A 27,908-nucleotide genomic window follows, 5' to 3' on the forward strand; every position below is an offset into this window, starting at 1 on the left:
CGATTGAAAAGAAAATAACAAAAGGGTGTTTTGTGTAACTACCAAGGGCAAAGCACTGCCTTATGGCTATAGGGTCCCAGTACAATTCTGAGTGCTTGTGCTAGGGTAGACTAGGGTGGGAGACCCCCTGCTGGAGGCCTCATCATCCTGCCTCACCCTGCTCCAGGAAGGAACAGGCAGCTGTGTGGGTCACTGCCAATGAGAGGGGCTGCAGGGAGCAGCTGGTTAGGCTCACATGAAAGAGGCTGCTGAGACAGAGTGAGTTCAGTTTGCTTGCAGGGACTGGGGGAGCAAAAGATGCTCCTGGCTGGCTGCAGGAGCTACAGATCAAAGCAGCTGCTAGCAGGGCTGGCTGCAGGACCTGCAAGGGACTAAACAGGTAGTCACTGGGATGGACTCAGCATGGAGTTGTGGTCAGCAATTGGAGTGCAAGAGCAGGAAGTCTGGGGTCACTGGAGACTCAAGTAGAGGCAAGGAGTCCCCAGGGAAGAAGCCTTTGAGGTGCTACTCAGTTCCAGACTAGGAGCCTTGCAACCTAGCTGGCTTGAGCAAGAGTACCTTGCTGGGTCCTGTTCGTCTGGTTATAGACTGAGTTCATGGAGGGCTGCAGAGAAGAATACACCCACCAAGGATCCTGCGACGGGCCCTGTTGGATTGTTCTAAACGAGGGAGCCCAGGGAAGGCTGCAGGAGTACATTTTGGACTGCGTACCCTGGAAGGGGTTTGTTTGTTTCACAAACAGAGGGTGACTGGGCAGGAGGGCTGAGTCACGGAAGACCAGCCTGATGAAAGACCAGCCTGATGAGCGCAGTGGCACACAGCACATTATGAAGTGAAGGAAGTTGAGAAAAATTGTAGGTGCACACACTTGACCAGGAGCACTTGCAAGAGGTGAGTGCACCCCGTTATAGTGCTATAAAAATAGCCATGAAAACACAGTGTTTCAGAGTTGAGGACCCTTCATGGAATGTGTCAGGATGGGTATATGTAGGTCTTCCTGCCGCCATCACATGTGCACACATAAACATATGTGTCTATGGAACAGATTATGGAGAAATTTGTGTGAAATTTTACTACAGAGACTTTTACTCTCCTTAAACTCCGTAGTAGCTGTATGTGGAGCTTCCACCCCCATTTTAATTTTGTACATAGCATTTATCATGATGATATCTAACCTCCATATTCCAAGAATCTGTTATCTTCCACATTTTCCTCCAAGCTCTTGATAGTCCCTTGGGAGGTTCAATCTTTAAAACAGTGGGAGTGGGTAAGTGTTTATAGAAGTTGTCGTGGCCTGGCCACTACCAGTAATAGCTTCAGCAATCGTTTACAGCCTGTTTACTCAGCTTGCAGCTGTGCATGGCACCTGTTGTCATCCTGTAAAGGTGATTTGCTTTTGGCTTGCTGCATAGACACTTCCGAGTACAGAAATGCATGTATTTTTCTATGCGATGACAGCACGGCTGTTTCCTTAGGGGAAGGGGAACCAAGGCCCCCCAACACTTGCTGCTGAGGACAAAGTCCTCAGTTCTTCTTCAGTTCTTTGGCTACCAGTGCTTCAGCCTTGGCTGCTTGGTTCCAAGGCCAGCAAAGAAGTCAGAAGAGTCAAAAACAAATCATGTTCAAAGCAATTTGAGGGAGGAGGTTACCATGGAGATGGAAAGTCAAGTACAGTATTTTTTCACGCACTAGAAGGTAGTGGTTTTCAGGTCTCAAACAAGCCTGAAGGATTTTCCTGTGTTCTTGAGGACTTTACTCAGGTTTCTTCCTCCTGTGCAGTGTTTCCAAACCTGTATGGCATATGTTGCTGACAATTTGTTTGAGCTCACTTACTGTCACCTAATAAGTAATGTCATCGAATCATAAGGTACATCTGTGCACTCAGTTGCAGCCTGCAGCAGGAATGACAGGTTTGGGCTTGCTCTGCTGTGCTAAAAATAGCTGTGTAGACATTGCAGGTCAGGCTGGAGAGTTGGGTTCTAATGCCCACCCCCCTCCCTAAGCTTCAGAGCCCATGGTCCAGTCTGAGCTGCAATGTCTACACAGCTATTTTTAGCGTAACAGTACAAGCCTGAGTCTGCCAACCATAGCTCTGAGAGCCCTTGCATGTACCCAGGGAGTTGAAGGCCAGAAGGGACCATCACGTCATCTAGTCTGACACCCTCTATATCACAAACGCCTTTGTATCCCCAGGCCCACCCAGCACCTGCACACTAAACCTAACAACTGAAATTAGACCAAAGTACCACAGCTCACAGGAGACTAGACTGTCATGTACCACAAGCAGAGACTGCTGCAGTGGCAGGGAAGTGCATAAGTGACAGATACCCAGAGGAAGGTGAATAGACAGACCCCAAGCGTCACTGCCAACCTGACCAGCCAAGCACCTGAGAGAAATGCTCAGTGCCACCTTTGAGCCTTCGCCCACCCTGTCCTATATCCCATCAGCACTCCTGATCAGAAGGAGATTTAAAAAAAAAAAAAACCAGAACACAGTGGAAGAAGGGAGGGAATTCCCTTCCTGACCTCTGCATTTGGACATCTGAAACCTGGAAGCATGTGCTTTTAGGAACATAAGACATGAATTGGAAGTGTGCTGCACGGCAGTTGAACCCTAGCCCTTTATCACAAGCAGCCCTGTCATACAGTTGCATTCCTGAAGTTGTCTTGGTCTCTCTCCAGCACTTAATTGTGCCATTTGTCCCATTACTATTGGGAGGCTACTTCAGAACATCACCCCTCTGATCATTAGAAACCTTCTAATATCCAGCCTGAATTTATTCATGGCCAGTTCAATGTTCCGTCTAATTTTTTCCATCCATGTGTGAAATAAATTTTGTTATATACACAAGGCATGTGCAGATGTGCTGCATCCATGGAAACACGTGCCAATGGCTGTGGGTGCTCTGCTAATCAACTGGGCAGCATTTGAATCTTTCCTGGGAGGCTGCCCAAGCACTCAGCTTACAGGGAACACTGAGCCAGTTTATTCTTTGTTCTTGTATTAGCATTATCCCTTAGCTTGAATAGCTCTTTACCCTCCTAGATGTTTACTGCCTTATATATTTCTAGAGAGCAATTGGATCTTCTCTTGGCCTTCTTTCTGCTTAACTAAGCAAGTCAAGCTCTTCCATGCTCATCTCATAATATAGGTGCTCCTCTCTCCCGATCATTCTAGCAGCTCTTCTTTGCACCTGTACCCCATTTAGATTCTTTTTGAACAAGGATGACCAGAATTTTACACAATATTCAAAATGAGGTCTCACCAGTGCCTTGTACAGTGGGTTTAATTCTTGAAAATGCCTCGTCAGATGCATCCTAGGATCACATTTGCCTTTTTTCACACATACATCACATTGGTGGCTAATAGTTACCCTGTGATCAACCTACATACCCAGGTCTCTCTCTCTTGTTGCTTTTACCTTATGATCTCCCAGGATATATTTTTATTGTTAGATGGTAAGGGCGTCACCTTGCATTTAGTATTACTGAATCTCATCACATTTCTGTCACATCAGTCTTTAAATACACCAAGATCTTCCTGTATAATATATCAGTCCTCCTTTATATTAACAGTATCTCCCAACAGTGTATCTTGTGCAGATTTCATTAATGCATGCCTACTTTTTTTGTGCTAAGGTCATTAATGAAGAGAATGAGTAAGAGTGATGCCAACACAGATCATTGCAGCGCTCCACTGGTAACCTCTCTCCATTCTGATAAATCATCTTTCAGCACAACTAGCTGCTAAGAATCAGCAGGGTAGCCGTGTTAGGCTGAATCTGCAAAAGCAGGGAGGAGTCCTGTGGCACCTTATAGATTATCCGAAGTGTTGGAGCATAAGCTTTCGTGGGCAAAGACCCACTTCATACACGCATCTGACGAAGTGAGTCTTTGCCCACGAAAGCTTATCCTCCAACACTTCGGTTAGTCTTTAAGGTGCCACAGGACTCCTCGCCGCTTTAAGTTGCTGCTAGTTACTTATCCACTTTAATCCCTGTACTGATCCCCATCTTCCCTACGTTAACTAATACTTTTTTGTATATTACTATGGGAAATGCTTTACTGAAGTCCCAGTATATTAGATCTACTGTCCTTCCTTTATATAAAAAATAAGGTATTTTTTCAAAGAATGAAATCACTTTGCATTACACTCCTTTACCGTGTACCTTTTGTACCTTTTGTGCCCTGTAGTCATTTGGCAATGGCTAAGAAACCAATATGTGCATGACTGTCATTTTAGAGGAAGCCACTGTGAATGCTACTGGCCTGTAATTCATGTATTCATCCCCTAAATGTTGACAGATTACTCCAACTCCTGCACCATGGTAAAGAGAACTAACTGTTTCTGCAGATTGAGTAACTTTCAGAAGAAAGCACTGTTCCTTATGTTCTAAGGTTTATTACGTTAGTGCTCTGAAGATGTGTGTCTTTAAAGCATGACTCATTGTTTCTTTTGCAACACTGCCCTTTCTTATCTATTTCCAGTTCTTACAGTAGTCTTTCCTCTCCATACAAACCAGCATGATGCTTTCACAATGCATTGGCCGTTAAAGTTAAACCTACCACATAATGTGGGTTTTGTGCTCTTTAAAAACATAAGTGTACAAGGATAACCAGTTTCCAGGGTTCGCTGTATCGGACTAAAATTAATATGAACTCTGGTGTAGCAGGGTATAAAACTTCTCTCCAATGTGTTTATACAGTATTGTAAAGTCACACAGCACTTTGTAACCTGGATTGTCATGTTCTATGCTGAGTTTACAATATAAATAAAACAAGACAAATGTGTATGTAACAGTGTCTAAATCCAGACTACAGTGAATCATATAGGTCACTTTATCATGGTATATTCCTAGAAATTAGGCCAGTGCTTTTGAAAATCCCACTCTTACTACTTACAGTTTTCCTGCAGCTTCAAACCATCATTTTTCTAGGTTCTTGGATAAATACAGGGCATCTCCACTATAAGTCGCCCCAATATACATCTGTTCCGCACTAAAGTCGATGACACTTGTAGGAACTGATGCGATGTAAGTCCTCCCGTTCCCTGCTCTTCAGTCATGCGCAAAAAAACAAACAAACAAAAAAACCCACAAATGGAAGTCAGCCGCAGGAAAAAAAAATCCTGCATTTAAGTTGTTTTGCTGTAAGTCCAAGTTTTTTTGGAATGTATCTTAGAGTTACAGCGAGGACAGCCTGTATAATAGATTATAAACTATATATGATTTCCATGGTTGGTCTTCAACAGATACTTCATCCCATAGGGTCACTTCCTTTTTGCAACAACAGCTCCGCTTCAGACAGATAATAATACTAATAGTCAGTGCCTTTTAACAGCCCCAATATGAGATAACAGCAAACTTCCAGGGATCTGATTTGAAGCTTTTCTGAGAATGGAGGGAGAGTGAGCGACCAGTTACGTGTTGCTGGTTTATTAAGGACACTCCATTCTCACAATGGGCCACTGAAGAAATTCATCCTACTGGTAAGTCTTTCCAGTGGATGCCTCAGAAAGAACATGGGCAGTGCGTCTGCAAAGCATGTAAGGACGTGAGACCATGGACCCCATTTTGGGCCCACGGGCTGTGGGGTTGGTTTGGGACAGAAGACAAAAAAGACATGAGACATCACCATTTTCTCTCATTCCCTGTTCCAATTTTCTGGGCAGTGGATTTACAATTAAAAGGAGTATTTTGAACAATAGACTGAGGGCCTACTAATCTTTTGGAAAAACAATGAATGATCCTGTAGCACCTTAAGGTACATCTACACAGGTAGGCAAAAGTCGAATTAAGCTATGCAACTTCAGCTACATCAATTGTGTAGCTTAAGTTGAAATAGCTTAATTTGGTTTTTGGTGTTGTCTACACAGCAGGAAGTTGAAGGAAGGACACTCTTCCTTCAATTTCCCTCACTCCTCATGACATAAGGGTTACCATGAGTTGGAGTAAGAAGTCCTCCAGCTCGATATTATTTTGAAATAAAGGTTTGTAGTGTAGACATGCACTATGTTATTTTGGAATAACATCAGTTATTCCGAAATAACATTGGTGTGTAGACGTACCTCTAGAGACTAACAAAAATATAGATAGTATCATGAGCGTCAAAGGAATGGAGCACGGGATACAGATGTACAAAGTTACCAGAGAGACTTTTTCAAGCCAAGAGTCTGTTCCATCACTGCTGTGATCCTGAACTGTGAACATTAAAAATCACTTGTACGTATAAGATTCTTTAACCATTCAATAATCCTCTTTTTGTTTTTATTAATAAATCTTTACTTAGTTTACTAAGGCTTGACTGACCGCATGATGTGTGGCAAAGGTCTGAGATATATATTGACCTAGGGATAAGTGCTGGATTCTTTGGGATTGCTAAAACCTCCGATATGGGTTTTTCAGTAGCCGCTCATTATATTAGACCAGTTTGTCTGGATGGAACCAAGGGGCCTGTGTTTGTCTTCTTGGTAACCCGTGTGTTTTAGGGATGAGAATGGCTGACTGGTTACGGTTAACTGGCGGCCCAGCTGGGCTGGAGCAGCTCCCCGCCCATCCCTAACTGTGCTATTACAGAAGCTCTTTTGTTACTGTTTTGGTGAATCTAATTATAGATTAGCCATCAGTTCAGGGGAATTGTCTGCCCTGTTTCTTGCAGTCTGACCTGACAGTGCGGTGCACTTTCATAGAAATGGGTCATGGAGGCATTTATTAGGAAAAGTGGCAGGGGGGTGGGGTAGTTACAACACTGGTGGCTCTTTGTTTAACAATGGAAAAGGAAAACCATTCTGGGAAATACGTAACTCTCATTGGTTAACCCTAATTAAATACCCTAATTAAAGACAAAGACTTTAGTCTCTCAATAACTTTTGTGTTGGGGACATGAACATCTGACTGTCATATTTTTACTTGCGATGCCCCATTGACGTCTCCAGGCTCCCCTCATCCCAGTGCTCCACCAAAACTCTTGGGTTTATTATTGATTACTGTTTATAGAGGGAGATGCTAAGTGATAGAAGACACTTTCCAACACAAGCTTCCTGTTTATAGGCTTGGTTTTGCCACAGAACTAATGCATTTTTCTACTGCTCTGCCATCGTGAGGGGCTTAAAGTTGGGTGTAAGTCATATCTGGATCGTCTTTAGGCCTCCTTTATACTAGCAAGGTTAAAGGGACCTTACTAGCATTGAGAATTGGGCCCATGGCCTGTGCTCTATCCAAGCTCAGCCACCCATCTTATCAGGATGCAATGCACAGTGGTGGTGCCCTGGATATTTTAGTTCATAATGTAATAGGACATTTGGGTGGGATTTTCAAAGGACCCTATTAGGTGCCCATATCCTGTGGAAATTCAGACCACATCCTAAAATTAAATACTTCATAACCTTTCCTGAGCTATCTCACGTACATTCCATGGCTTACAGAGGACCAAGTACAATATTTATACGAAGAATTAATGATAATAAAATCCATCAAAGATTTAAGTCTGATTAGCATGTTTCTATAGCTTTGCTTTGTACCTTGGCAAGACAGGAAACCCTGAGGTATGCGATGAAGGAAGCAGATCCTAAGGGCAACAAACTAGGACAATTGGAAGGGCAGCAGGACAAACCTCAGTTGGCAAGCGGCCATGCTGCCTCTCTGAAAGGTCCAGAAAACACTATGTATAGCTGCTCATCAGGGCTTTGGCTGGTTACTGACTGACGTCTCTGCTCCAGTCCTGCCAGCTCCTTTTAGGATATTACTTCTTTTCTGATGCCATGAAGTATATTTCAGTAACATGTTTGAGGGGGAAAGAGATGGAGGGGAAGGGGCCAGAAGAGATCAGCTACTCTCCCAGGGAAGGGGAAACGGTGAAATCTAGTTAGAGGGGGGCGTGCTGACTGTGGTTAGAGCTGAAGACACATAACTGCTGGCTTGGTGCACTGCAGTGTACCAGCTCTTCTACTGGCTCACTGTGTGGTGTTGGGGAAGCCATTTTGCTTGTCTTTTTCCATCAGATTTCCAGAAAAGTTGTTAGAAGTGCATTTATTTGATAGAGGGGTGATGAGAGTTACGTATGATTGTGTAGATATTTGTTGGGTGGGGTGTGAACCTTGAATGAAATCTGCTACTGAAGTGAAAGGGATCATTATGACACAGAAAAGTTGTATCGGAGGTTCATTTTCTGTAATGCTCTGCTTTACTGTGAGTTGAGCGCTAGGGTTCTTAAGCTGGTATGTGTATTTGCACCAATAGTGATATCTACCAATATGAACATTTTCATTGCTGCAAAGTGTAAAGTAACAGCATTCTGGTACAGCAGGGTTGGGGAACCAAAGGCCCAGGGGCCAGATGTGGCCTCTGCCTTGCCTGGATCCAGCCCCCGAGGCTCCGGGGCCCTCAGCATAGGGGAGCCCTCGCTGGTGCTCCATCCCCCCCTGTGGAGCACACAAAATCTACTAACGTGGGCTCTCCTAGGCTCTGGTGTGCAAGGGGAAAGTGGGGAATGGCTTTCTCCTTCTCAGTTGGGGGCCATGTCAGTGAGGGTTTCTGTAGGGGGTTTTTTTTTTTTTTTTTGCTTCTCACTTGTATGTGGCCCCCATCTGATTTTTCTGTGGGTCTGCAGCCCCAAACTCAAAAAAGGTCCCCCACCCCTGGTGTACAGGAAACCCTTGCCATTCACGGTGGATGCATTCCTGGCACCACCGTGAATGGCGAAATTTGTGAATACTGGGAGCCATGGTCCCCAGGTCCCATGGTGAGCTCCTTGCAGCTCCTGGCCCCTGCCTTCCCTGGGCCAGGACAGGAGACCCCTGTGAATACGCATTCCATGAATAGTGAATAGCAATTCCATGAATCATAAGAATCTTCGATAATGGCAGCTACAACATATAGGAATTTGAGTCTCTGCTGCAGAGCAGAGAGTCTGTTGAATACACTTGTATAGTGAAGTCAGTATGTAGCAGGAGTTCATTAATACTGAAGTGGAATGAAAATCTTGTGTTTGTGCATCACTCAAATTACAACTTTGGCTACAGTGCAGTGGAGATTGTCAGATTTAAACTTCATTTACCACAAACCAATGACATTTATTCATCTATGTTATTAATAATATCTTAGATTATTAAAATGAAAAGAATTTTAAAAATCCAGTTCCCTTTTCAATATGTTTATTTTTTGCATTTTGGGGTTTGGATTATGGGAATGAACTAACTTGCTTTTTGCTTTTGATTTATAGTTTGCTTTCTGGTCCTTAATGCTGAGATTTTTGTGGTGGAAATACAGCAGAGGAAAATGTTTGCCTTTTAACTTGTTTTGGTGGAATTAGAAAATTAAATCCTGTAAAATCTTTTTAAGGATTTAGGTTTAGCAAAAGCTAAGGGTTTTGTTTATTTACAAAACCTTAAATGTTGGGCTCATGAGTTGACAGTGTCCCTTGAATCTCTTCCTAAAGTAAACTGTTTCAAGCTAGTCTAGCAATTTGTTTTGCACTTGTCAACATGATGTCAGTTCACCTTTCTTCCACAGTAAGGAATCAGATCACTTCCATCTAGGTGGAGGGTCACTATACACATAACTTGCTGACTAGTATCATGTAATTTTTGTATTAGCTGCTTGATAAAACAGCATCACATGAAGCGAATACTTGGAAATGCAGTGTGGAAGGATCCTGCTTTGTATTAAAATAATGAGAGGCTGTTTCCAGGTGTGTTCTTCTAAACACTGTTCCACAACAAAATTGCATGAGCCAGAAGAACTATGACCTTCTTCTCATCCATTTTCTAACTGTTGCTGAAGCTAGCGTGCATGTATTAGTGTCCCATTTCCTGTGGCACACCTTTCTCTGGTTGCCAAGTAACTAATCATATTCCTGAGAGCTAGTATTGTGTATGAACTGTAATGGCATTTTGATTTCTTCCTCTTCGCTCTCACCCCAACTCCATCTTTTCTTAATTTAAATTAGAAAGGAAAATGCCCCGAATAAGATCCACGAAAGAATATAACTCTGGTGGGCATGTTTAAAAAGATGCAAGTATTGCCAGGTGGTAGAATTCCAAGTACAAACAGGAACAAACTGTGCGTAGTCACTACCAGTTTATTGTGCAGTGCTGTTGTTAATTCAGTGTACAGGCAGTCCCCAGGTTACATGGATCCGACTTACATCGGATCCCTACTTACAAACGGGGTGAGGCCCCGCACTAGCTGCTTCCCCCCAGCAGACTAGGGAGACGTGAAGCAAGTGCCCCCCCAGCAGACCAGGGAGACGTGGAGCGGTTTTTCTCAGCAGACACCTCAGCTTGAGAATAAAGGACTGAGGGAAGTGAGGTGTGGGAGAATAAAACTGAGCTCTGGAGAAATGTTTGGCTAGCTTCCCCTACAATATGTACTAGTTCCGACTTACATACAAATTCAACTTAAGAACAAACCTACAGTCCCTATCTTGTACGTAACCCAGGGACTGCCTGTATGTTGATTGCATAGAGAAACTAGGCCTTCAGTCAGCCCAGATCATTGTCACATAAAACACAGCATCTCACGTCATTTTATGCACACCTGAGACAATAATGAAGAGAGCGCTGCCCAACATAAATCCCTCAGTCCGCACTCAACACGTCATTTGTAGATTTACTTCCTGAAACTTAATAAATAGAAACCATTGTGTGCAACAGTCTGAAGAATGGAGTCTGAATAAATTAACCTACCAAAAGAATACAAAAAAAGAGATCCTGCCACTGCTGTCCGACCTATTATCACTTACTGATGTGCCCAAAATCTTAATTTCTTATGTAGCCTCCATTTTTTGGAGTGGTCATGTACTGAATATTGAAGAGTGAGGCTGTGTAAAGCATAAGCCTGCTTTTTCAGAGGCTGGTTGTCACAATTGCATGTGTATGCTGTGGCAGTGTGTTGAGATCTGTATGTGTGCAATGTCTTTACACTGAGGCCTGTGTATGTATGAACTGACATCTGAGCACAGAGACCCAAAGCTCAGGAATCCCTGAAAAATAGTAGAGCTAGAGTCTGCCAAAGAAATCCATGTTCCTCCTGATTGGTAAAAGTCTGTGAAGAAAAACTAGGCCCGTTACTAATGGAAATAATCAGTGCCTCCTTCAGAGAAGCATAATTATCCAACCCTGTGAAAAACAGAATAGTTTACCCAGTTCCCAAGAAGCTGCCACATGCCCTGAAGATCTCTCAACCTACTGTGCTATCTCCATCCTCCCATCCTTAAGCAAAATCATTGTGATTGTATCCAACATGTGACATCAGCAACATTCCTGGATTCCTCACAATAAGCACTCTATATGCACAAGGATAACTGTAGTGCAGGGGTGAGGAACTTTTTTTCAGTCAGGGGCTGTTGACCCACAGAAAAATCAGTTGGGGGCCAAACACAAGTAAAATACTAAAAACAAAACCCTCCCCAGCTCCCATATGAAAAGCAAAAAAATCCTCACCTGTCAGCCAGATCAAATTAAGCTCCCCACCCTTCACTCTAGAAGCATTAAAACAGGGGTGGGCACTAAAAAAATGGCAGCCTACCAGGCCATGACTGCTATATTTACCTGAGCCTACACAGATATCAGGTGATTACAGTTCTCATTGGCTGCAGATCGCTGTTCACAGCCAATTGGAGCGGTGGGAAGTAGCACGGACAGGGACATCGTTTCCCGCTGCTCCCGTTGGTCGTGAATGGCAATCCGCAGCCAATGAGAGCTGCAGTTGCCTGATACCTGCAGACACGCAGGTAAATGTAGAGGATGGAGCCTGCCAGGAATTAACTCTGAAGACCAGATCCAGCTCATGGACCAGAATTTGCCCACCCCTGCATTAAAGTTTTTTCATGGTCATGGACACAGGTAAGCTCTCCAGGCTCAGACTATTGGGCCTCTCTGCAGCCTTTGACACAGCAGACCACAAAGGAAGTGTTAACTTGTTGATGTGATGGAGCAGGAGCAGATGGCCCAGCACTATAGTGGCTCCAATTATTCTCTCCTCCACTCTGAAGGAATCTCCTCACCTGCGAAATTCACAGGGATCCAGACTTGTCTGCTTCTCTTCAATATCTGTGAAACAACTGGAAAAGATAGTCAGACATTCTGGAGGGAGAGCCACTCCAGCCTGGCTCGATTGGAGTAGTCCCTGCCCACGGGGATCCTGGCTAACCGGTTAAACTTAACAGTTAACTAGTTAACTTTTTTAATGGGATTTTAACCGTCCTACTCTGCTGGATAAATCAAATAAAGCTCACACAATTGTTTATTGTATGGAAAAAATGTGTTATCTGTGGAGGATATTCTTAAAGGTGAACTGCGAAGGAATATCAGTGCCATTTGCTTGTTCTTTTATGTGTGTGGTTTAGGTCTCACGAGTGTGCGCCCCCTGTCCCAGAGCATTTTTTCTTTCTTTTTTTATGCTGGCAGAAATATTGGGTTCTGAATTGGTGTAATTCCAGACAGATCTCTGTGTAGGACCTGGATGTCAACTTTTCATCAGTCTGAAATGTGATCTGCATCTCTCCAGGCAGTAAATGGGACAAAGGGATGCTGAGTCATGCTTGCTGTGAGACTGAGCTTGTTTAGAAACAAATCATAAACATAGTTGGCAGAAATGTTGGCAAATGATCTAAAAGCATTTTTCAGTTTGTTTTGAAATACAGATTTTTTTTCATTTTCTGAATTTTCAAAGTTTAAAACATTTTTTTCTTGTAGAAAAAGGAAAAGATTGACATAACTAAATTGACAAATAGAGAAACAAACAAAAAAATTTGAATCATGACAGAGAGGCTAATTTTTTTCTTTTGTAAAACATTGTCAAATTTTTGAGATGAGAAAAGTTTTAAAACAAACTGAAGTGCATTTGTAATAGAGTCTATCATGTCACCAAACCAGCAGCTACAGATTTAAAAAACAAACAAACAAAAGGCTAAAAAAGGATCCAGATAGAAACTTGAATGTGCATATTCTTCTTCGTGAACAGAGTCATCCTGATCCAGAACGTAAAGGATTCATATTTGCTAAGTTATTACAGTGTCATCTGTTAAGTAGGATTGAGGAACAAAGTCCCCTTCTTGTTTTTTCGTGGTCTCAGCCACGGACTCTGGGGAATCATTCTAGGGATTGCCATATTGAGCCTGTATGGTATAGTGCAGTGTTTGTCAACCTTTGTGAAATAAGGGACCAGCTTGCTGCCTTCCTGAACCAAATCAGGAAGATCTTAGGGACTGGTGCCAATCCACAGACCAGTCGTTGATAGGGTTGCCAGATGGTTTAATCAAAAATACCAAACATCCCCCCCCCCAAAAAAAAAACCCCACCAAATTTTCTGAAATTCTGTTCAGAAGAGAAAGGGGGGAGACCAAAAACAAAAGCAAAAAAAAAAAAAAAAACCCCAGCATGGCTCCTTTAAGGAATGCTTTTGAGGCTTTTTGGCCCTAACAGGCTGCTGGAGGCTCTCTGCCATCTTGTCTCCCTGCTCCGAGCCAGACATCTCCCCTGCGGAACCAAGTAAGCACCTGGGATTTTTGCCTCCTAGACATTTTAGGTGTCCGGTATTTTCTGGTTTTTTTTACTGGCCAGAAAGCAAAAATACTGGACTGTCCAGGTCAATACCGGACACCTGGCAACCCTAATTGTTGAGAAACATTGGTCAAGTGATCAGTGTAATAGTTCTCATTTCCAGAGAGAGAGAGAGAGAGCCCCCAAATTAGCTCGTTGCCAATGTCACTTGCCTATGATTCAGCACAGGGACTCCCATATGCCTGGTGAGTGCCCTAATCATCCAGATATTTGGCTGTTCTCAGGTGGCGGGGTGTGTGGGTCTCTTTTCAAATGATCTAATTGATCCCATGAAGAACTGAAAATAAATATTTAGACTTCAGAATTTTTCAGAGAACTGAATTATTGTTTTCTAACCTATCCTAAATATAAATAATCTGTTATATATTTGAGAGAGTTTGTCCGTTTGCTTTTCTGTTTGTTCAAGAAGTCTTCCTAAACATTAAGAACTAGGACCTTCAAATTTGGAATACACCTTCCTGTTATCATTATCTTAAAGCAGTATAAGGGTTTGATTGTGCCAGGAAAATGGGATATACCTGGAATGGGATTATTTCTCATAAAGCCATACAGAAAAGAGACAGAATCACCAGGTAGATGAAAAGGACTGGCTGGGGGTGACCCCCCCCCCCCATCCAGGACTGTCCCAGGCATCCTTTAGGGAGGGCATGATTTGAACAGAGACTTGTTGGCTGTTCCCAGGGCTGGCCCATGCTCCTGGGCGCAGGGAGCATGCGTGGGCCCGCCCGTGGAGTGCAGGCCCACCCCCCCAGGGTGTGCAGGCCCACCCCCTGGGGCGCATGGCACATGTGCTGCCCAGCCTGGCCTGGCCTGGCCAGCGCTGCTGGCATGTGCGCCGGGCCGTGCAGGGCCCCGCAGCCATGGGGGGAAGGGCGCTGCTGGTCGGTGCCGCGGGGATGTGGGTGGGCCAGCGCTGCGAGAGCCGGGCGCACGGCTCCTGATGGCAGCTGTAAGGGACGCCGCGCGCCCCTTACACCTGCCATCAGGTGCCCCTCATCGGTTGGCTCCCTGAGCAGCTGGCTGGCTCGCCCATGCCTGTTCCCCTTCATTAGGGAGCGAAAGGAACAGTTTGCTGCGTTCCTCACTCTGGCTGAGGAGCACAGGGGGCAGACAAGCTGTGCACTTTGTTCTCACTCCCTGACAGGAACAGGAAGGGGAAGAGCAAGTAACCCTGATACGAATTTTCCTTTTATTAAAAAAAAATTAATTGAGTTAAGGACCCAAGCAATTCTGGGTAAATATGGGTATGTCTACACTACCCTCCTAGTCCAAACTAGGAGGGTAATGTAGGCATACCGCACTTGCAAATGAAGCCCGGGATTTGAATTTCCCGGGCTTCATTTGCATAAGCGGGGAGCCGCCATTTTTAAATCCCCGCTGGTTCGAACCCCGCGTAGCTGTGCTACACGGGGCTCGAACTAGGTAGTTCGGAATAGGAACCTAGTCCGAACTACCTAGTTCAAGCCCCGTGTAGCCGCGCTACACGGGGTTCGAACCAGCGGGGATTTAAAAATGGCGGCTCCCCGCTTATGCAAATGAAGCCCGGGAAATTCAAATCCCGGGCTTCATTTGCAAGTGCGGTATGCCTACATTACCCTCCTAGTTCGGACTAGGAGGGTAGTGTAGACATACTCTATGCTAGTAAATAAAATAACATTGCTTAAAATAAGACTGTGCTTAAAACTAAAAAAGATTTTCTCAGCCATTTGACCTGTCCCTCCTTCCAGCGCTGTTGTCCTCATTATACATCTTTTCATAAGTTGTGAAAGATTTGACCAGGCAAGTGAACTGTTAAGCTATATAGGATGGATTTAAATATGTGTGTGTGTATATATTTTATTTTATATATAAGAATAAATGTATAGATCTTATTCTAAGGCCCTATAAAATGTAATAGAGAATGGGATTTTTCTGGAGCCTTTTAGAACCATGACTTTTATATAGCAGAGTTCAAATTCTCTATTAAAGTCTATAGAATGGTTCAAAAAACTGAACAGGAAGATGATTTTTCAGAGGGCTAGCAGCCAAAAAACCCACTAATCTGAAATTTACTTTTCAGTTGGGTTTATTTTATATCTTTTTATGTTTCAGTATGAGGGAAAGATGGATTTGAAAGCCTTGTTATTGAATCAAGAGAATGCTGTACATTCAGATCGGAATTTGTATGGTATGTAAAGGCAGCTGGATCAAGGGAAGTATGTGGTTGTTCTGTTTAGTTCAGCTAGAGGACTGCATGTTCCCAGAGTTATGCAACACGAATGAGACTGTAGAGGCCACGCCTTTCCTCTGCCACAATGGGTTGATAATCCCACCCTATCCATTCACAGGCTTTCATCTAAGGATGTGAAACAGGAAACCTTGAAAAAGTAGAAGCATGGCTGTAATTGGGATCAATCTATTTTTAGCATGTTAGCAAGCTGCCTGGTGCATTGTCCATATCCCAGATGAGGTGTTTCTCTAAGTCTGTCTAGCTTGATTCTGTGTCTGCAGATGTACCAGTGTTATGATTGCCTTGTCCTTTAAAGTTTGTTTTTTATGTGAGAATTGGCTTTATACGTGTGAAATAGGAATCCTACTTCACACAAGAATATAGAACTTTTCTGTTTTGGGAAAGCTGCTTGGCTGTTACCAAATTAGTTTAAAACTAGTAGAACTTTTCCAGTGTAGATCGGCCTGAGGGTAACATTTATAACTTGCAGGAACATGTGCTATTAACACAATATAGCACCAAGGTAGATTAATTTCTTTAGCTACATAAGGAAACCTGGGGCCTGATCTCCTCCCCCCGCATCATTCTCCGATTCCCATTGACTTTAATTATATGTGTTGAATCTCTTAGCACTTGAGAAAATGAGGCTTGAAGGGTTTATTGTGGTTGAAGGGGCCAGCTTGATATGAAATATCCATTAATACATGGTTAATAAGTCTTAACCATATTATAGACATGAGTAGCTAGTAGACTGCTAATGGATTTTTCAGTTCATTGGCAATTATAGAATGGAGTGGTGGAATTGATTTCAGGTTGCACCAATAATTAATTTTTTTTAATTTTCAGGAAATTGAAAAACTTTCATTTTGAGCATTCTTAACATTAAAAAAAATAAAAATTTGAAATGCTTTGAACTGAAAAATGGAAATACTGTACTTCAGTTTTGGGAGGGAATTTTTAAAATAATTCTGTGAAATCAGCAGGCGCTTATGAAACGGTTTAGGTGTTGCCAAATTTGCAGTTTTTTCCTGAAAAAAGTTTTGATTAAAAATACTTTCCCTGCACTAGTTTTAAGCAAATAAAACTTTATAGGTGGTTATAAACTCTGGAGATAAGCAACCTATTGAGCTTTTGGTCTTGCAAACAATTGATTAGCCATATATTAAAACATTAATTATCTATGTATTTAACCCTTTATAAAGTATTTCTAAATGTAACCTTAATATAAAATGTGACCAGGAGAAAGTTAGCAGACAGGAGGCAATAGAAACTAAAAGGGATTGAATATAGATAAGGACTTGCTAGTCCTGAGTTGGTTGTTTGGTTTATTTTATTTTCTGTTAATACTTTGTTGTTTGCAGGTATTTTTAGAGGTCCTTTCATGAGCTTGTCAAAGGCAGAGGGTTTAGGCAGAGAGTGTCGGACTAGATTATGAAGGGCTGTGAGGTTGGGTTCTTATTCACATTGAATGTTATTTGGGATCCACTGCAAGCAAGTCTACCAGAGCTCTGCTTATGCAGGAAAAGATCTGTTTCTCTCCACTGGGAGGCTTAAGGAGGGCTGGGGCTCCCTTCCTGGGCATGGGAGGGGCAGGTCTAGTCATGCCCCTCCCTTCATCGGTGCTAGGGCTGCCAGATGGTTTCACAAAAAATACTGAACCCTCTCCCAAAAAAATGCCCGGAAAAAATTCTGTTGAGCAAAGCAAAGCAAAGCAAAGCAAAAAAAAAAAAAAAAAAGCCTGCAGGAAAAGTTGTTGAGTCCCCCTCCCTCTGCCCCTTCTTCCCCCCGCCAAAAAAAAAAAAAGGACCAGGGCTGAAATACAGTCACGGTCCCTTTAATTCCCATTTTAGATGTCTGGTGTTTTCTGAATTTTTTCAACCCAACTTGGTGCTGCAACAGTGAGTTGAGATACAGCTGGTCAAATAATGGTGTTTCCTTCCCTGGAAAATGTAGAGAAGTCAAATTAATTTTTGTCTACATCTTCTATGGAAAATTTTGATTTGGAGCAGAAATCCAAAAAACCAGCATGTTTTGGTTTGGTAATATGCCACTGTGCCTCATGGGTGCGTAAAGTTGGAATACCTCAAGCAGCTATTCTCCTTTATGGGCCATGCTTGCTGGTGGGACTACATCTCCCATAATACACAGTAGTCTTCCCTTATGGGGGGTGGAGAGGGAGGCAGGGCATAATGGAACTCTCTGGCTGTGGGGCATCATCGGAGATGTAGTCCAGTTATGACTTGAGGCACTCAAACTACAGCTCTCATTGAGGCACTGCAGCAGTATTTTCAAATAGACATATTTTGGTTTTCAGGCCTTTAGTTTTTCAACAAAATATCACCATTTCCCACAGAAAACAGTCATTTTTTTGTTCTGTTAAAAACCTAGTCTTCCAGCTCCCTTCAGCTTCTCTTCAGGGCCTGGAGGAGAGTCAGTTCTTAAACAGAAGGGAGGTGCAGACTGTGTAGCAGGGAATATGGGGGTCAGTGTCTCTTCAGCCCCTTGCTCTCTGTCAGTGGAAGAGAGGGGACAGGTCACCATGCCTCCATAGGTGAGGAATGTTCATAGCTGGGAGAGGAGGTCCCATCTCTGAGCAGTACGAATGGGCTGGGTATACCTGGAATAGACATCTCCCTGTGGAGAACTATTATGCCCTCAGGGGCAGGAACAGTGGAGGTGGGAGTCTCATAGTGAGAGGAGAGTCTGTCAGAGCTTCCGTACTTTTGTAGGGGAAAGCAGGCTCCCTCGCCAGCACACCCTGCTGCCTCACCATAGAGTACAGCCCACTGGCATACACATGCTGTCTGCCATGTGTATGCCAGTGACTCATGAAACTGCCAAGTGCTGACTGCAGAGAATGGCTATTTCTGTGTTTTCACTGCAACCCCGCTACCCCTAACTGTGCTGTCAGTGCACTCAATTGTGCAGAACACCCTGGTGGGCTCTATTCTTAGTTGCTAATTGAAGTAATTCTGTTTGTCTCAGCACTGTGGGCTCCTTAGATTTGGAAGTTAGACAGCCTCCCTGAACAGGAGGGGATGCTATTTCCTCTCATTCTCTCATGGACTGTGAAACGGTCCTGGGTACCCCTAGGGCCACACATGCCAACCTCTTGGCAGGGCTCCCTTTGCTGGCTGCTGCAGAGTACAAACTGCGGCCAGGTGCAAAGTGGAACGGTGAACAGGGCTATTATTCTGAGATGCGAAGTGTCCTTGGACCCACCAGCTCGGGAGGTGGGGCTCTTCCCTGAAGAGATCTGCATGTTAATGCATCACCATCTCTTTGAAACAGAAGGAAAGAGAGAATGTTGTTTTCCATTTGTGTTTCTCAGAGTTAATAGAGTAAATTGTAGCACTGTTTTCTATAAGTGAGGGCCAAAGTTTAACCTCTGGGATCTGGTCTTCTAGCTGGAAACTATAGCAGATTCTCTGCTTCTTGGGGTCTTTAAACCATCGTTTGAGGACTTCCATATCTGAGATATAGGTGAGAGGATTATTCTAGCAGTGGGTGGGTGAGATTCTGTGGCCTGCATTGTGCAGGGGGTCGGACTAGATGATCATAATAGTCCCTTCTGACCTTAAAGTCTATGAGATCTTTATGACTCAGGCCCAGATAGGAATGTATAAAACACACAGAGCAGAGCATATGTGGTATTGGAGCCGGCAAGATTTTGTGATTGCAGTAAGTTGTGCACTCACAATCAGGTGCATGGAATCAAGATTTTTAAGGGTATTTACAAGTGTGTGTGTTTGGGGATTTTTTAACATTTGTGTACACGACTGTTCTTCCTGGTGTTAGTCATGATTATGAGCAGAAATAAATACTGTGAGCATAACTGAGAACAATGTTTGTGCCTTCAGCTGGGGATGACAGAGTGATGGATATCGTTACAGCTTCTGACTTGTCTTAATCTGAGAGGAAATGGAAACCTTACATGAACTAGTTTTCCTGACATTCCCATGCCAAAATAGTTTTGGTAAGATTAAATTCTCAGTCAATCTAAACCTAAGTCTTAGATATTAGCCCATTACTAGTCACTGCTTTTGAAAAAAGTTGCAGGTAACTTTCCAGTTGGAGGAGGCTACCATCCCCATGGATAAAATACAATATACAGGCAGTCCCCGGGTTACGTACAAGATAGGGACGGTAGGTTTGTTCTTAAGTTGAATTTGTATGTAAGTCGGAACTGGTACATATTGTAGGGGAAACTCTAGCCAAACCTTTCTCCAGAGCTCAGTTTTATTCTCCCACACCTCACTTTCCTCAGTCCTTTATTCTCAAGCTGAGGTGTCTGCTGAGAAAAGCCGCTCCGCGTCTCCCTGGTCTGCTGGGGTGGGGAGGGGGGCGCTAGTTTCGCGTCTCCCTGGTCTGCTGGGGGGAAGCAGCTACTGCGGGGATGCCTCACCCCGTTTGTAAGTAGGGATCCGATGTAAGTCGGATCCATGTAACCCGGGGACTGCCTGTAATGTAGTTCATTGTACATGCTTCCCTGTCGACTATAATGTGTGCTCAAGTACATACCCACCCGTGTTTTGGAATAGCACATTTTTAGTGGTCATCTCTATGCTTCAGCGGTCATAACTGTAGTGTCTTAAGACACTATGTGGGTGTGTGTAATTTCCCATCAGTTCATCAGTTTCCTTTAAAAGCCACAGTCTTCTGGCAGCTTGTGTTTGAAGGGGAGAAAAAGCTCACTTTACTGTATTAGGTTGTTTATAGTTTTTTTTTTTTTTTTTTTTTTTTTAAAGGAAGGCAGGTTGAAATCTAAATGATACATTTCAATTGTTGTGACCTGAACTGATTTTTTATTTTCAGTTTGTGAAAATCTGAGAGTCTGACTTTTCATCCTGATTCAGGATTGGAACATTTTTTGAACTCGCAAAATTTTTCATACAATAGAAAACTGTTCCCCACAGTTTTCTTTTTGTATCTTCCTCTGTAGCAACTGCTACTGGCCATTGTCAAAGATAGGATACGGAACTAGAGCAATGATGGGTTTGATATCATTTGGCCATGACTATGTAGCCCTAAATTGGCACATTTTAATGGTGCTCATGTTGACAAAGCACTTGAGCAGAAGAGCTATCCTAGTCCTAAGCTTTATTATTAAGTTGCGCATTTTTTCCCGTTCTCTTTAGATCTCCGGTTTCTTCAGTTTACAACCAACTGTTCCCCAAGGCACCAAGCTGTAATATCATTGACACGAAGTTGAGGTCATGAGGTTATACATACTTAACAGCTGCAACTCTCCATTCACTCTTGGGCAGGAATTCATCTGCCACGGCTCAGGTCTTTGAATTATTTGATCTTGGGCTTTTAAACAAGACTTACCCTGATTTTAATAATTGTTGTTTCCTGTACTTGAGAGGTACAGTGCCAGCAATGTTCAATATTTGATTATTTTAAAATGAAAGATCTCTCCACATAGAGACACAAATAAAAGAAAGCCATCCTCTCTCCCCACCCCAAATAAACCCTAAAAAATGCATCCAAGTCCTGCTTTCCCCCAAGTCCCCATATTTTAAATCCTCTCGCACTGACAATATAGCTCTTTTTTCTGCTGCTACCCTGCTTTTTTACTAGCTTTGTTCAATACAGTATCTAGCCCAATGAGATCTGTATTTTGGTAGGGACCTCTAAGCATTACTGTAGAACAAAGAGTAATTATGAAAGCTTTGGGACAGGGACTTTTGTTCTTTTATGTATCTGTGTGGTACGTGGCATGCTACTGGCGCTATGATAAATAAGCAGGATGCAGAGCGAGTGGAAAAATCAGCATCTAACCTTAGAGAGTTAGGGTATGTCTAGACTACATGCCTCTGTCGCCAGAGGCATGTAGATTAGGCTACCAGACATAGTAAAATGAAGCGGCGATTTAAATAATTGCCGCTTCATTTAAATTTACATGACTGCCGCGCTGAGCCGACAAACAGCTGATCAGCTGTTTGTCGGCTCAGCGCGGCAGCCATGTAAATTTAAATGAAGCAGCGATTATTTAAATCGCCGCTTCATTTTCCTATGTCTGGTAGCCTAATCTACATGCCTCTGGCGACAGAGGCATGTAGTCTAGACGTACCCTTAGTGTGGTTCATGAGATATATATGGGTAGGTGAAACCAGCCTAGCAAGCTATGCGAGGTTTTTATCTGTGTAACATGTATACTGCTAACAATCATGTCTGTATGACAGTGTCTCCTTGGTGTGGCTGGTTCATGCACCTGTAATACCAGCTGCTGCCTTTCATCTCCTTTAGCTCAACAGGTAGAAACCTGGGCCTTTGGTAGTGAATTCCTTAGACTCAATCCCCATAGGTGACTATGCCTCTGTCTACAGTTGCAGACATGTTTCATTGCATCCAGTTGATGGAACAGGACCTTGCTTGGTCACTACAAAGATCGGGATGATCAGTTTTTCTTGACAGCAGTTCCAATACCCCACCTTTGTTTCTTGTATTGACTTCTGGCTGTTCGGTAATCTGGAGGGGCTATACTCCTCACCCCAAGTCACTCTCTTTTCCCCAGTACGAGATGGTTCCTGTGACTTGCATCTTTTGGCAGAGTTTTATTTCATAAATTGGGAGCTTGCAATTATTCTTGTTCATGTCTGTGTGCAACAGGTGTCGCTTTCAGTGTAGTACAGAGGAATCCCAAAATAGCTCGCACTGTGAAGGAAAAAATACTGGTTATTTCAGCCTCAGTTGTACTGAAAACCCAAAGCTTATAGCCCGTTCTGAAATCTGGTATGAATTTGGCAGGTGTACCGATTTTGTTGGGTTTTCCTTTATTTATTTTTTACCATACGATGCCCTTTTCCCCCCACATAGATTATTTCATATGCTGTTGTCTTTTCATTAGTCTCCACACAGGTGTCTTGTTGCTCAAATGCTATACCGTCCTTTGTTCATCCTCTGGGTTTCCCTAGTTCTTGAAGATAAATCATCTGAGAGCCCAACTTTCTTTGCTGAACATTGGATCTATCTGTGGCTCGCTAGGGTTAACCTTCAGTCTGCAGCCTGGGGAGCTGTGTCCAAGCCCCCTGGAATGGTTTGTTTTCCTGACCTATGCAGGGTTCTGCTGATGTTTTTAGCTATTAGGAAGATTCTTGGCTTGTGACTAGTACTGCTGGCGATCCAGACAATGGTGTCATGAGCCTGAAAATCTTCTGGTACAAACCTTCATTTTATCAAGTTAATACATTTAATACATTTTCTAAATCTGTGCAGATGGAAAGGAAAGAGCTTATGATTTTCCAATGCTTATGGTAACCCAGACTTACGTAGTTTGTCTCTCTGTCTCCCTCAAGAGGCTAGGTGTTTTGCTGTTATAACACACAGAGGTTGACGGATTTGTTACAGCCTTTGGGCTAATGCAGCTGGGTGTTTTAGCTCAGGCAGTTGAGGCTCATGCTTTCAGATCCAGAGGTCCAAGGTCTCATCCCTGCTTTCACAAACCCATGCAGGGATATCCAGTTACCTCCCCATTTTACAAATGGTTACACACGCACTTTACTCGGGTGGATAGTTCTTTTGAAGTCCCATTGTGCATAAAGTTAAACATATGCATGAACATATGTGGGCTCTGGGCCTAACTGTGTTATGTCAAACATTGTCTCCTATCCCTGAAAGAGTTAATCAAACAACATTAATATGCCATTGGAATTTTCTTGTTTTTTTTTCTTTTAGGAAAGGGAGAGGATTTACCTTGGTATAAAAAGAAAAACCACAACAGAGTTGGCCGTGATGTCAGTTGCACTTGTTCAAGATCTGATTTACTGGCTACCGACCTCAAAAGAGTTAACCGAGTAGGTGTGACTAAGCAGCAGAGAAAAAGATGCAAGCATGAGAGTTTTGGAACCAAAGCAAAGAAACTGAGGTGAGGAAAAAAGGGGGAAAAAGGAAAAGGTGCAGAGTCCAGCAGTGACGGACTTTCTTGATTTGACTGGCCCTGGCATTGTTGGCATCAGCTCTCCTGGGAAAGCTGCAGTTCCGCTGTTATAACACAGGGAGCAGCCTGGAGAATTTTGAGCTGCGTCACAGAGCTCTGAGAGAGAGAGTGAGTGTGAGAGAGAGAGAGAGAGAGAGCAAGCAAGCTCCCTCGATAGGTCTACTAGCAACAGCCCTGCTGCAGCAAGAGGGGGGAGAGAGAGAGGCAGCAAGAGAGAGAGACAGAAGTAATAACAACATCATGGACCGGGCTCCTGCAACTAGCCAGCTTAATTTTTAAAAAATTTATTTTGGCTTAATTAATATTGGAGGTTTCGCCCATTGACGATGCCGGAGACATGACGCGTTTAATCTCGCGGGAAGGGATGGTGGGCAGACATTGGAAGGGTTAACGGGAGGAAAATTCTGGAACATTCTATTCTGCGGCGCTGCACAGCGAGCAAGTGAAGGGCTAAGGACTGCGCAGCTGTTTAACGGGCAGAGGTCTTCGGCTCGGGGTCCGTCATTCCCACGTATGTACCCTTTGATTGGGTTTGGGTTCGAACTGCATCTCATTCTATTTATTTCCAGGTTCTTCCCCACTACTCCTAAGTCCAAACCCCGGAGTGGTTTTATTATTATTTTGGCTGGCTGTTACTGCACTGTTCTGCGTCAGAGCCGTTTTCTGAATGGAACGATGGCACAGGTGGTACTAATGTCACTCTTGCCTGTAGTGCTGTTATGCAGGTGGGGGTGGTGGTCGTGGGGGCAGATGACAACTTTGCAGAAGCTACCATTTTAATGTTTTGGGGTTTTTAAAATTTCTCCCTCCCATCTATTTGAAGGCTGGCACGTCGGCAAAGGCTCTGTGCGAGGATTAACAGACACTCTGCATTTTAAAGCTCGGAGGTTTGTCACTGCGTAGTTCAGAAAGTGGGAAATGGTGACGCAGTGATCCTTGCAGGGCATGTCGTCCAATTTATAAAAGCATCAGGGGGACAGGTACACAGTGCCTTTCAGAGGCTTCTAGACCAGCTGAAAGGGGTTAAGGATGAGTCGAGAAGGGAAGCTAGGGTGTAGGGATTAAATGTCATCATTTTGGCGTTGGAAAGTTGTTTACCTTGCTCTCTCCGTGTCTCCATGTTGGCAGTCTTCCAGCTCACATGTGATAGTCTTCCCTGTACTGCTGCATCATTAACTAAGTGGCTGAGCTTGCACACGATTGGCTGGGGAGGGTTCTGAGTCTAAACACTTGTTCCTATTGGTAGAAGGGGTGATGGCAGGTGAAAAGCTCTCCTGGATTGGCTGAGAGGAGGGTGTCAAATCTAAATGTTGATTTCACTTTCCTCAAAGCAGTTCTAAACATTTTGTGAGTTAAAATCAGCTGGGGTTTCTCTCTTATTTTTTAAGGCAGGCATTTGAAATATCTCTGTCTCTAATAGCGTCAGTTATACAAAGCAACAAAAAGCAAGGGGTGAAGGTGACAAACTCTCAGAGGTGGTCTGACATGTTATTTATGCAAATAACACAGCCAAAACAAGTATTTCATAGCTTGAGTTACTTCAGTGACAAGCGAGTTTCCTGTTGCTGTAAAATAAGCCACAGTGGTGTGTCAGTATTACAGGCCAGATGAAAGTGATAGATTTGTATGCATCTTTCTCTTCCTTCTAAGGATATTAAGTTCTTCTTATTGACCAACAGCAGAGGTCTGGGAGGGACCTGGAAGAGAGATTAAGGAGGCCAAGACAAATGAGATTTTTTTCATAACAATTTTCTGCTATCTTCTCACCTTCTCCCACCTCCCTGAAGTAATAATGAAGTTTTTGGTTCTACCCTGAAGTTGTATGGATGCTAGCGAACTACTAGAGCTTGGAACTCCTGGCTCAGGAAGCCATCCAGATTCTGCACAGGAGTAGTAATGTTCTTAATCATTCATCGGAGAAAGTAATCCTTTATCCTTTTTTCATGTGAAGTGACTTCGAGAATATGGGATTCTAAGCATATAACGTATCACTCACCAACAGCTAAAGAGCCTAGTATGGTGACTAAGCAACAGTCGCTGGGTTTACAACTAGGTTGAATATATTGCATTTTCTGTCTTTTATAGTGGTTTGTCTCCTGAAGTGCATCCTGATATTTTATATACTGTAATGTAGCTACGTGCTTGCACACCCTTACAGGACTGATTTCATCGGGTCTTAAAAGGCACCTGCCTTGCACTCTTATCTCCTGCGCAATGTCTTGGGGCAGTAAAAAGGAAGGAGGAGACCATTTTCGAAGAGGGAGATGTGGTAGGAGACAAGAGGAGGGAAAATAACAAGCATGATGGGAGGGATAACAGATCTGGTACCCTTTTTCCCTCCTTGTGCCCAACTCTACCCCTTTCACCTCCCCCTCCTTGCCAAGGTTCATGGTGAATTTAAAATTCTCTTACTGCAGTTGCTGCTGCCCCTGCCGACTCGCTGATCCCTCACCCTGTGGATTTGGCTCCCTTGGAGTCTCCTTGCTTCCTGCAGTGCCAATTCCGCAGAGCAGTGGAACAGCAGCAACGGCAGTAACAATGGTGTTCTCTGCAGCAAGATGAACAGGCACAAATACGTATGTATATAGGCATGATACTGCGGTTGCATTTGTGCAAGGCAATAGCTGAGAGAATTCCGTGCAGCCGGCAGCGGGGTTAAGAGCTATTGCTTGGCAGACTGGTGGGTTAACTCCATTTTGCTAAATGTTGTGTTTATGGGTGCCCCTTGTATTTTTCACCTATCATTGCTGGGGGCTCTGTATTAACTTGCAGTGCACGGTGCCCAGAAATGGCATTTGCTATGCTGTTTGTGGACCCCTCATTGAGGACTGGATTTAGAGAAGGAGGTTCAGTTGGCAGCCTGACCACTCAACAAAGAGCAAATGTCTTTTCTGAGCATCCATATTCCAGCATGGAGAGCGGTTCATTTGTATTCCCTTTCTCATTTCCTAGCTGCTTACAGAGATGTTTGCATTCGTGACTCATTTTGTTGTCTTATATTAACCTTTAAGTTTAGCTGCTCTGCTAAACATGTTCATGTGGGAATTGAGGTTACCTGCCACAGCTAAATCTATGGGACTCAAAGGATCCTGTGAAATAAGGCAGTAACGGAGATGTGACATTTTTCTAGAGAGTAATGGGGAAAACTGACTCATTGAGATTGTATGGCTGGAGTTACTAACGTAAGTGTGTTAAAGTTATGAACGATCAGTTGGTCAAAAAGGATCAAATGGTTAAGCACTGACCAGGAGTAATGAATTTTTGTTTCTATTTCTGGCTTTGCCAGTTACTTGCTTGTGTGACCTTGGTCATGTTACTCAATCTCTTTGTGCCTTGGATTCCTCCTCTGTTAAATGGGATTTATCATACCTGCTTCACAGGGGTATAGTTAGGCTTTTCTCATTAATGAGCTGTATCGTTTAGTTTTTCTTCAAGCAAAACCCTTACTTTTTTCAATAGCAGTGTTCATTGTGCAAGGACTCACAGTTTGGGACCCTATTGTAAAACATGTTCTGACCATCCAATGGACGTCATTTCACATTTGAAAGCATTACCTTAATGTTTGTCTTGGACTCCCAGGCCAGAAGGCACCATCGTGATTGTCCAGTGTGATCTTCTATATAACAGAGGCCACAAAACTTCCTGTGGTGTTGTTTTTTTTTTTTTTTTTTTTTTTTTTGCAGAGCTCTGACTGAAGAGGTGGCCATGATTTCTTCCTGCACTTGTTTTGCTCTCGTGGTCGTGTTATATCTGTGACGCATTCTGTTTTGATGGTTATGAGGGGTTCTTTGCTTTGCGGAGTGGAATGGTGAGGGTTAGAACGCAGTTGTATAGAGAGGTACGTATAACATTGGTAGAAGAATGTGTAACCCTAACCAAAGCAGTAATGGTATCGGCATCTGTCATTTTCACCCATTGTAAGCAGCAAAGGAATCCAAATGGAGGCAACAGCACAGATAGCCATTTTGACGCTTGCTGAGTAGATTGCAAGCCTGCAGTGCTGCTGCTGTTAATTTCCATGTTGTATAAATACAGCATTGGTCTCTGTGTCAGAAGCTTTGCTGATGCTGTGAGAAGGTTAACTTCTTTCAGCAAATGTGTTTGTTGTTATTATTTGGAGAAATCTGGTAAAAACATACAAATGCTAGATTTTTGTCCTCTTCCCAACTCACTAGAAACCTCTCCCTTCTCCCCCC

General features: G+C 43.4%; 2 long non-coding RNA genes across 3 annotated transcripts in view; one reads left to right on the forward strand and one right to left on the reverse strand.

The window, feature by feature from the left end:
- Nucleotides 1-27,908, forward strand: part of LOC102451561 (uncharacterized) — a 50,646-nt gene that overhangs the window by 6,222 nt on the left and 16,516 nt on the right. For both annotated transcript variants that reach the window (XR_012897887.1, XR_012897886.1), the window contains exon 2: nt 23,451-23,640. This is a non-coding gene — a long non-coding RNA (uncharacterized LOC102451561). The remainder of the gene's footprint in view (nt 1-23,450; nt 23,641-27,908) is intronic.
- LOC142820902 (uncharacterized) lies at nt 22,098-27,898 on the reverse strand. The gene is made up of 2 exons (XR_012897891.1): nt 24,811-27,898; nt 22,098-22,430 (listed from the first exon to the last, which is right to left on the reverse strand). It is a non-coding gene; the product is annotated as an uncharacterized LOC142820902 (long non-coding RNA).

Source organism: Pelodiscus sinensis, chromosome 27, assembly GCF_049634645.1.
Source record: "Pelodiscus sinensis isolate JC-2024 chromosome 27, ASM4963464v1, whole genome shotgun sequence".
Taxonomy (NCBI): domain Eukaryota; kingdom Metazoa; phylum Chordata; order Testudines; family Trionychidae; genus Pelodiscus; species Pelodiscus sinensis.